Below are 9,561 nucleotides of genomic sequence, written 5' to 3' on the forward strand. Positions count from 1 at the left end.
CACAGTCAATTCAACACACACCTTTCATCAATAAACTTCTGAATTCTGGATTACTTTATGGAAATCCGTAACTCTGGGGTCTGAATGGAGTGTTGAGTTAACAAACAGACCTTTCCACCTCTGGAACCTGGGTTCAAATTCAGCCCATGCTGATGAGACGTAACTTGTCTCTCTGATGGTCATTTGAGTCCAATGTGAAATGAGCTTTGTGGGTACAAAACTGCCCATTCTCCAAACAATATCTCTGTCTTGTCTTTTTGTTCTCTGTCTCTTACTCTCTCCCTGCTCTGCCGACCTCCCTCCTGCTCTGTCTCCTATTCGGTCTGTCTGTCTGTCTCTCTCTTCCCCCTTTCTGTATGGATCTCCCTCTGTCTCTCCCCACGTTGGTCATTGCTTCTCTGAACTTTTCTTGCCTCCTTGTTGCCAAGCTCCACCCATGCTGCCCCACATGAACACACCATTGAAATAAAGATGTGCTGCACTGTCTCTCACTAATTCATTCTATTGCAGATCCTTTAAGTAAGGAACATCTGGGCTCCCTTAAAACCCAGGATCGATTCCACTGCTTCTTGAAGCTTAAAATGTAGGCAAATCTCTCCAGGTTTTTTAACCATTGCACTATTGCTTTGGCTCTTCCCTGTTTTTTCTGAATTGTAAAATCCCTGAAGGAAAAGTTTGAGCTGACTATCCTGCAGATTATCTGGATAATGCTGCCAGGTGACCAGCTAACCTGAAGGATTTGACCTTTCACATTGTGATCAGGGCAATCCACACAGTTTGAACATTGCTGGAGTGCTTTCCAGCCAGAAGTCCTACATCTCGGTAAGGGCAGCATTCGTGAGGGAGCAAAAACTACTTTTGGATAACGGAAAGGGAAATTTTCGAGCCATGTTTTAGCATTACTGGAATTTGCAATCAACGGAAAATGATCCTGGTTATGACCCACTCAACAGCTGGTCTTTCGTAGCAGCTGTTGCCCAAAGGGAGTGGAATTATTCTTCTAGTATATCGAAATTTACTCTCATGACCCCCACAGTTTAACCTTCTTGGTCAATACTTCCCTGCATGCTCTCCACTCTCCCAAAAACTATTGCCAAGGCCTTTCAGTGCTCTTCAGTATATACAAAAAGGGTGGGAAATGTACAATTTGATCCATCCACCACCCAATCGTGCAATCTCCTCAAAGAGGCCAATTTAGGAAAAAATGCTGGGAAATTCCTCTCCAAATATCCACAGCAAGCAGAGCTCCAGAAGAGGGCGGTAACTCTTGAATTCTTCTATTCCAAGCTAACCTTCAATACTCTCTCTAATTGGCCCTATCCATCTCAAATCACCCATCCAACTGGACAGAAACTAATCCCTTTAGCATTTTAAAAGCCTCAATAATATCCCCGAAAACGCAGCTTTTCTTGAGGCGAGTACCTTGCCTTGTCCCACCCCTCTCGCCTCTCCTTTGAAATCCCCATCTACCGCCCTCAAGCCCCACCAAATCTCTCTCTCAGATATTCTTCTATTCCTTCCTCAGGCTCTGCATTGAGCGATTCTTCATCTCCAGTGATTTCGATCTCCATTCAGCTCCCCTTGCCCTCGCTCCTCTCAATTCACCACACTCCTGTGCTTACTAAACCTCGTCCTCCATATAAACTCTCCTACCCATACTCACAACCAGCCCTTCAACCTTACCATTTCCCTTGGCCTCTCTAATTCCATGGTCTCAATCACTTACAAAGTCCTCTCTGACCACTTCCTAGTATCCCTCACTTCCCCCTTCCTTCTACCCACCAACTCCTCTTCCTTCTGCATCCGCCCTTGGAAAAAGCTCTCCGCAAATAACTTATGACTGCACTTTCAAATTCCCAAATGCCTAGACTTTAGCCTTCTATTCTACAGCCATTGACTTTCTCAACCACTCTCTCACTTCACCTTTGATGCCCTTATCACCCAACAAAACCTTTACTCACTCCCATCCCAGTCGGCCCTGAGGTCCAAGGGGCTGCAGGCTTCAGTATATCTTAATGCACAATAGGTTTGGCCATCCATCACCACATCAAGCGCCACTCAGCCTCACTTCCCTCTGCCAAAAACCAGCCATTACTCCAGAATCATCCTGGAGAGCAAAGATAACATCTGGATTATTTTCTCCATTACGAACCATCTGATTAAACGGTGGACATTAGGAGAACTCCCCTGCTCTTCTTCAAAATAATGCCGTGGAATCTTTTATATCCACCCGAAAGGGCAGACGGGGCCTCAGTTTAACGTCTCATTTGAAAGATGGCACCTCCAACAGTGCAGCACTCCCTCAGTACTGCACTGAACTGTCAGCCCAGATTATGTGGTCAAGTCTCTGGACTGAGACTTGAACCCACGACCTTCTGGCTCAGTGGTACCATTGAACCAAGGCTAACACTATATCTGCTCTGTTTCCATTTACCTTCATCCATCTATCTGCCAGGACCACTCGGCTCCAGACCTCATTACAGCCTTGGTCCAAACGTGGGCAAAAGAGCTGAATTCCAGAGGTGAGGTGAGAGTGACTGCCCTTGACATCAAGGCAACATTTGACCGAGTGTGGCACCAAGGAGCCCTAGTAAAATTGAAGTCAATGGGAATCAGGGGGAAAACTCTCCAGTGGTTGGAGTCATACCTAGCACAGAGGAAGATGGTAGTGGTTGTTGGAGGCCAATCATCTCAGCCCCAGGGCATTGCTGCAGGAGTTCCTCAGGGCAGTATCCTAGGCCCAACCATCTTCAGCTGCTTCATCAATGACTTTCCCTCCATCATAAGGTCAGAAATTGGGATGTTCGCTGATGATTGCACAGTGTTCAGTTCCATTTGCAACCCCTCAGATAATGAAGCAGTCCGAGCCCGCATGCAGCAAGACTTGGACAACATCCAGGCTTGGGCTCATAAGTAGCAAGTAACATTCGCGCCAGACAAGTGCCAGGCAATGACCATCTCCAACAAGAGAGAATCTAACCACCTCCCATTGACATTCAACGGCATTACCATCGCCGAATCCCCCACCAACAACATCCTGGGGGTCACCATTGACCAGAAACTTAACTGGACCAGCCATATAAATACTGTGGCTACAAGAGCAGGTCAGAGGCTGGGTATTCTGCGGCAAGTGACTCACCTCCTGACTCCCCAAAGCCTTTCCACCATCTACAAGGCACAAGTCAGGAGTGTGATGGAATACTCTCCACTTGCCTGGATGAGTGCAGCTCCAACAACACTCAAGAAGGTCAATACCATCCAGGACAAAGCATCCCGCTTGATTGGCACCCCATCCACCACCCTAAACATTCACTCCCTTCACCTCTGGCGCACTGTGGCTGCAGTGTCTACCATCCACAGGATGCACTGCAGCAACTCGCCAAGGCTTCTTCGACAGCACCTCCCAAACCCACGACCTCTACCACCTAGAAGGACAAGGGCAGCAGGCACATGGGAACAACACCACCTGCACATTCCCCTCCAAGTCACACACCATCCCGACTTGGAAATATATCGCCGTTCCTTCATCGTCGCTGGGTCAAAATCCTGGAACTCCCTTCCTAACAGCACTGTGGGAGAACCGTCACCACACGGACTGCAGCGGCTCACCACCACCTTCTCAAGGGCAATTAGGGATGGGCAATAAATGCCGGTCTCACCAGCGACGCCCACATCCCGTGAACGAATAAAAAAAAATCCAATCTAATCTTGAACATTGAAAAGTTTCTGCCTCAACCACAGCCTCATAACTCTGTGTAAAGAGGTTTCACTTGCTCTTTGTACTAAATCTCTTACATTTAATTTTGTATCTGTGGCCCCTCGGTGTAGCTCTCTCAACTACAGGAAACAGTCTGCTCCTATCTACCCTGTCCAGTCCTTTCATACTGTTAAATATGTCGCCCTGTAATCTGTGTTCTAATGATGCAAAACCCCATTTTTTCAAGTATTTCTTGGTACTTATATTTCCTCATACCAGCCAGCATCCTAGTGAATCTGTGTTGTACCTTCTCTAAAGCCTCAATATCCTTTCTGTAGTGTGGAGCCCAATACTGTACACAGTACCCTAACTGAGGTCTTATTAATGTTTTATATCGGCTCATCATTATCTCTTGGCTCCTATATCCTATAGCCCCCATCCCCCCCGTCCCCCTCCAAACTCTTCATTCTTCTGATCCTGGGCTTGGCTCCATGCTCTGGGATTCCCTCCCTAAGCCTCTCCACCTTCCTCTTCTCCTGTAAGGACTTCCTCTTTGACCAAGCCTTTGGTCGCTCCTCCTAGTATCTCCTTTGGCGCGACATCCATTTTTTAAAATTACGTCTCTGTGAAGTGCCTTAGGGATTTTTTCTATGTTAAAGGTGCTATATAAATGCAAGTTGTTACAGAAGTAGCTTGGACTCCTGAAGCCTATCCTGATAACAAGAGCCCCTAGACTGGATATAATTTTGGTCACCTTCCTCTAAATTTTGCCTTGGGCGTCTCTCTAAATATCTGTGAGTATCTGAGGATTCTTGGGATGTCTCTGAGTATAGAATCATAGAATCTTACAGCACAGAAGGAGGCCATTCAACCCGTCGTGCCTTTGCTGTCTCTTTGAAACAGCTGTCCAATTATGTCCCACACCCCAGCTTTTTCCCCATAACCCTGCAAATTAGTCCTCTTCAAATACATGTCCAATTGCCTTTTGAAAGTTCCTATGGAATCTGCTTCCACCACCTTTTCAGGTAGCGTGTTCCAGATCTTAATCCTCTGTGTGAAAAAAATCTCATTTCCCCCTCTAGTTCTTTTGCCAATTATTTTAAATGTACGACCTCTGGTTACCGACCCACTTGCCAGTGGAAACAGTTTCACCCTACTTGCTCTATCAAAACCCCTCATATATAATTTTGAATACCTCTATTAGGTCTCCCCTTAACCTTCTCTGCTCTAAAGAGAACAGCCTCAGCTTCTCCAATCTGCCCCCATAACTGAAGTCCCTCATCCCTCATATCATCCTGGTAAACCTCTGTACCCTTTCCAGTTTCTGTGCGTCTCTGAATAGTCTTGAGTCCCTGGGGGTCTCTGTGAGTATCTGGGGGTTCTTTGGGGATCTCAGCGAGTTATAGAATCATAGAAGTTACAACATGGAAACAGGCCCTTCGGCCCAACATGTCCATGTCACCCAGTTTATACCACTAAGCTAGTCCCAATTGCCTGCACTTGGCCCATATCCCTCTATACCCATCTTACCCATGTAACTGTCCAAATGCTTTTTAAAAGACAAAATTGTACCCGCCTCTACTACTGCCTCTGGCAGCTCGTTCCAGACACTCACCACCCTTTGAGTGAAAAAATTGCCCCTCTGGACCCTTTTGTTTGTATCCCCTCTCACCTTAAATCTATGTCCCCTCGTTATAGACTCCCCTACCTTTGGGAAAAGATTTTGACTATCGACCTTATCAATGCCCCTCATTATTTTATAGACTTCTATAAGATCACCCCTAAACCTCCTACTCTCCAGGGAAAAAAGTCCCAGTCTATCTAACCTCTCCCTATAAGTCAAACCATCAAGTCCCGGTAGCATCCTAGTAAATCTTTTCTGCACTCTTTCTAGTTTAATAATATCCTTTCTATAATAGGGTGACCAGAACTGTACACAGTATTCCAAGTGTGGCCTTACTAATGTCCTGTACAACTTCAACAAGACATCCCAACTCCTGCATTCAATGTTCTGACCAATGAAACCAAGCATGCTGAATGCCTTCTTCACCACCCTATCCACCTGTGACTGGGGGTTTCTGAGTATCTGGATGGGGGTCTGAATGTATCTGGGGTCTTTGTGGGTCCCTGTGAGTACCTGGGGCTGCATAAGTATAATGAGACCCTCAGATCGTCATAGAGAGCCCTAGGAATCCCTGTGTACTTTAAGAGAACCAACTTTATGTGCTTGAGAAGTCTTGTCAGATTGGGCCTGGAAGGTTTGAATAAGGCTCGGGCAGCAGAGGAACTGTGGAGTTCCTTCAAGGAGGTGATTCTGAGTGTAATGGACCACAGTGTACCCATGCAAAGCAAAGGTACCAGGCTGTAAGGCACTCCTGCCTGGTTGAACAGAACTACCAAGCAACTCAAAGGAAAGAAAAGGCATTTAAGGCCATGAAGGAAAATGGCACAGAATTAAGATGAATTCAGTAATAAAAGGCATGCCAGGATTGTGAAAAGGACATCAAAATGGGAAAGAAAAATTTTGAATTGAATGTGGCAAAAGAAGTGAAGAATAATAATAAAAACATTTTCAGTTGGAGAAAAAGTAAAACAAAGGATGGAAAGTGGGATCAGGTGAGGCCATGGGTGAGGTGATGCTCCACAGACTGCAAGAGTGCTAGATAAGATTTTTGCCTCAGTCTTTACCAAGGACATGGGTAACTGATTTGATCTGGAAAGGGAACTAGAGGGCTTTGCAGAGTTAGGCTGTGACACTATTCACATCACTACCAGCATGGTCGCTGAACAACAGTAAATAAATCTCAGGGGCCGGGTAAAATGCATCTGAGGATCCTTAAGGAAATAATGGAGGAAATTGCAGAAATCCCTGAATACTGGAGAGGTGCCTGGGGATTGGAGAAAAGCAGCTGTTCCTCCTATTTTTTTAAAAAGGAAAAAGGACCCAGGAAACTACCAAACAGTGAGTTTAACGTCCACTGTGGGTAAAGTTATGGAAATCCTGATTAAAGACAAGATCATGGAGCATCTGGATAGAAATAAAATCATTAAAGATAATCAATGAGGGTTCATGACGGGGAGGGCTTGTCGATCTAACTGACTGGTTTTCTTTGAGGGTGTGACAAAGGAGCCGGATGGGGGTGAGGCAGTGGATGTGGTCACTTGGATTTCAGTGAGGCATTTGATCGAATTCCTCTGGAAAGGCCGGTACTGAAAATAAAGAAAGCGGGAATCAGTGGAAATGTTGTGGGATGGACATGTGATTGGTTGACCAGTAAATAGAACACGGAGGGTGGTGGTACAGGGATTGTTATCAGCCTGGGAGAATGTTACCAGTGGGGTCCCCCGGGGGTCGGCTTTGGGACCTCTTTTGTTTAATATCTTAAGGAACTAAGATATTTTCTTTAAGAGCTAGGAGTCAGATGATACAAAGCTGATGAAAGTGGGGTTTGAATGTACTTGGGAATTCGGTAGGCCGGTAGCAGATGTTCAATGTAGAGAAATGCAAAGTGCTTCACATGGGGACAAAACAATCTGTGAGTATCTGGGAGTCTCCAGTCCATGATTATATGGGGGTCCCTGAGGGTCTGTGAGTATATGGGGGTCCCTGAGGGTCTGTGAGTATATGGGGGTCCCTGAGGGTCTGTGAGTATATGGGGGTCCCTGATGGTCTGTGAGTATATGAGGGTCTCTGAGGGTCTGTGAGTATATGGGGGCTAGGGTTCCCAATCCTCCCGGAATGACCGGGAGTTTCCCGGAATCGGGGATTCCTATCCTGAGGTCTGCTTCCAGCAGCCCGGGAAATCAGCAATTTAAATTTCCTGCCACAGTGCACCCCCATGAACAACAGACACTATGAGAGATACTGTAAATAATTACTGACACTTAGCCTGGCATTGGGGCTCAGACAAGGTTAAACGGCACTAATTTTAAATAGAACCATTTCCCAGCCTTTCCACTGAGCTCATCACAGTCTGCTGCTCAGAGCCGGCCCCCCAGTGAGACCTGACCGGCCGGGGGGGGAGTGACTGGGGGCTGGGACAGAGACTGGGGGCTGGGACGGAGACTGGGGGCTGGGAATGAGTCTGGGGGCTGGGATAGGGACTGGGACAAAGACTGGGGGCTGGGATGGAGACTGGGAAAGAGGGGAGAGGGGGAAGCTGGGGAATGGGGTCTGGGGGAGATTTGGGAATGGGGACTGGGAAGGATAGAGGGAGAGGGGAATGGGGGCTCGGGGAGAAAGTGGGAGACTGGGGAATAGGGGCTTGAGAGGAGAGATGGAGACTGGGGAATGGGGGCTTGAGAGGAGAGATGGAGACTTGGGAATGGGGACTGGGAAGGATAGAGGGAGAGGGGAATGGGGGCTTGGGGAGAAACTGGGAGACTGGGGAATAGGGGCTTGAGAGGAGAGATGGAGACTGGGGAATGGGGGCTTGAGAGGATAGATGGAGACTGGTTAGTGAAAAGAAGGGGATTGTGGTCAGGAAAAGAAGGGGTCTGAGGGTTGGGGCTCAAGCAGAGAGGGGAATGGGGTTACAGGAGAGAGCACCAGCACCGGGGGCTGAATGGTCTCCTCCTGTGCTGTAATTTCTATAATTCTGTGGAAATTCTCCTTTATCGAGTCCGAGCTCAGGGAGTGGTTTAGAAATGTTGGTGCTGAGCTGAGTTGAGGACGACGTGCCCTGTGAGAAGTGCCCCAAACACTGAGCCCACTGCCCTCTGTGCGATCTCTCGGTTTGGTTCGGGTCGGTCTGTACCGACCGGTTTTGACGTGTGAAGTCCAAGGACAGATCGGCTCTGACTGAGGCTCCCAGTTCAGAGTTTGTCACCGTCACACGGAAGCCGAGTCCAAACCAGAGTCCAAGGAGATAGAGAGAGAGATCGGGCCTGTTAAAAATGGCATCGACTGGGAGCCTGAACACCCCTTGTGCAGTGCAGGGGGAATCTGGCTATGGTTCCAATGTGAATATCCAGGGGTTATAGGATTACTGCTGGTTACAGGTTGGATATCGGGGTATTACTCCTATTACTACCAGTTATATATAGACTATCAGTGAGTTATTGTATTATTGTTGGTTATGAGGGGAATTGGTGGCAGGAAAGGTAATGGAATCCTTACTCAAAGATTTAATAGAAAAACATTTAGAAAGCAAAAATATAATAAAGAATAGTCAGCACGGATTTCGAAAGGGAAGGTTATGCTTGACCAACCTTATTGATTCCTTTGACAAAGTAACAGAAAGAGTAGACAAGGGTAATGTAGTAGATGTAATATATTTGGATTTTCAAAAGGCCTTCGATAAGGTACCGCATTGTAGACTCATGACTAAAGTCAGAGTATGTGGAGTCAGGGGACAGGTGGCAGAATGGATAGCAAGCTGGCTACAAAACAGAAAACAGAGAGTAGGGGTTAAAGGTAATTGCTCAGACTGGCAAATGGTGATCCACAGGGATCGGTGCTGGGACCACTATTGTTCACCATTTACATAAATGATTTGGACTTGCAAATCGGAAGTACAATTTCAAAATTTGCGGACGACACCAATTGAGGAGGGGGTGTAGTTAATACTGAGGAGGACTGCGACAAAATACAGGAAGACATTAATAAACTCGCAGAATGGGCGTGTAATTAGCAAATGAATTTCAATATTGATAAGTGTGAGGTGGTGCATTTTGGTAGGAAGAATAAGGAGGTCACATAGTCCTTGGAAAATTCGAGTCTAAATGGGATACAGGAGCAGAGGGATCTGGGAGTACAGATACACAAATCACTAAAAGTAATGAGGCCATAAAAAAAACAAACAGACCGCCCTTGGTTTCCCCTCTTCCTCCTCCCTCGGTTTCCCCTCTTCCCCACCCTCGGT

The sequence above is a fragment of the Heptranchias perlo genome, chromosome 30 (assembly GCF_035084215.1).
Source record: "Heptranchias perlo isolate sHepPer1 chromosome 30, sHepPer1.hap1, whole genome shotgun sequence".
Classification (NCBI taxonomy): Eukaryota; Metazoa; Chordata; class Chondrichthyes; order Hexanchiformes; family Hexanchidae; genus Heptranchias; species Heptranchias perlo.